The following is a 2,143-nucleotide window of genomic DNA, read 5'->3' on the forward strand; positions in this document are numbered from 1 at the left end:
AATTATTAAAAATGATATTGACATTATGTTCATTTGAAAGTTTTTCCACAGACATTTTTTTTAAAGGTTAGTTACTCCCGATCTTCTGATATACATGCCATCGTTCAAAAACTACTTTTTGAAGTTGTTCTGTATTTAAGTGTATTAATAGTAAAAACCTGAGTGCTAAAAAGGAGTTTATAATTTTATGACCAATACACCTATAATAAATATCCTCCAATGTACTTGTACTAAGATATGTCTAGTGAGATAATTTCTAAAAATTATATAAAAGAATTCCCCAAATATTGTTGGAATGGGCAGCTAGCTTTTGTTGCCTAGTGGTTAACTCTCAGCCCTGTCATCTCTATGGCCTGACTTCTATCCTCACCCAGGGAGCTAACCCACATGGCACAGCAGACCTATCTTGCCTTCTGCTCCCCACTCTGTCTCTGGTGAATCCTCTAACCCCCTGAACCTCTGGCCTACACCCCTGTTCTTCTATGCAAAAGTAGAAATAAAAAAACACATAATACATACTCAGGAATTTGTTTATTCATAGGTGAAATCTTTAGAGCACAGATCCAAATTCACAGTATGATGTATTTTAATATAATACTTAAGTGTCTGGTGGTATAAACTTGTAATTCATGATGGTAAATAAATCTGATATAGCAAGCTCTGGCACTTGGTAAAAAAGTTGTTATACATAGTGTACTATTACCCTACACCTCAGTTAAGTATTACCTAAAGTATATAATTTGAAAGATAAAAATGAAAAAGTCTTGCTTAAGGATATAAGGCAACTGACATGACCTTGAAAGATTTATTTTAAAGTAAATCTTTAAGATTTTTAAATTTCTTTTTTTATAAAATAAAAAAGGAATCCAAACTTTCTTATTTTTTACTTAATACTTTACAATAAAAACCATACTTTGCAATAAAAACCATCAACCTTTAGGAACAGCTACATAGAGTATACTTCCAATAACTAGGAAATACAAACAATGGGACATTTTAGTGAGTTACATAACAAAATGCTTCATTTAGTTTTGGGGTAGTAACTTGGGCATTATTGAGGAAGCATAAGATAAAACTCCTCTTAAATCCCAACACATATCTATCATTCTTTGTCACAGCAGAAAATTAGGTTATGGTGTCAGCATTTCAGAAATTCACCTGATCAATCTGTCCTCATATTGTTACTTGATTATATTTAGGAAATAATAGAAATGAAAAAGAGAAAATAAATGACATATGGATACTATGATCAGCACAGATGTTCAAATTCCAAAGCACTTTGCTTACTCTTATTCCTTTGTTGTAAAGCAGAAGCAGACTATTTTAATCCCTTGTAGTTCCTGCTATCAAATGTGAGATCCATGCTAGCAGATCCCTGTGAGCAGCTTGCTGCTCTGTGTACAGGGAAGACATTCAATAAATACCTATACAATGGAGAAAAATACAAGTACAAGAAAAGCCAGAGATTTGGGAACTTGAGATGGGAGATGGGAACGGGATAGAAAAAAGAGTAAATGAAAGTAAATAATGCACATAAAAAGTCATTTTGAGGACCTCCCTGGTGACACAAGCACTGCCTTATGAAGTGATCTGCAGCACCAGTTCGATCCCCTAGCCGGCCAGGGAGCTACCCACATGGTGCAGCAGACCTCTCCTGTCTCGCCCACTGCTCCCCTCAGCAGTGTATTTCAGTCAGTCTGCCTGTTCTGTTCCCTGCTCTGTCTCTGGTGAATCCTCTCACTCCCACTCCCACCCCCACATTTCTGGCCTGTACCCCAGCTCTTGTATGCATAAATAAATCTTTAAAAAAAAAAAAAGAAAAAGTCATTTTGTTATACCAAAAGAAATTTATGTCCAGAACAGTAGTGATATTTTTTACTTAATACTTTACAAAAGGATGAATACTTGAATATTCTTATGCAAAGGCTTCCATAGCATTAAATTCCAAAATAATGCTTAATCTAAGCAGCATTAAAGAGTAATTTTTAAAGGCTCATTAACTTGCTATTATTTTGTTTAAAAAAACTTGGAAAATGTTTAAATAATGAACTCATTTGGGTAAAGACATACAAAAATTCTGTAAGAACATAAACTATCACCAGTGGTTTTCTTTGGGAATGGTGAGAGAACGTAATGCAGATAG

The sequence above is a fragment of the Talpa europaea genome (assembly GCF_964194135.1).
Source record: "Talpa europaea genome assembly, chromosome: 3".
Classification (NCBI taxonomy): domain Eukaryota; kingdom Metazoa; phylum Chordata; class Mammalia; order Eulipotyphla; family Talpidae; genus Talpa; species Talpa europaea.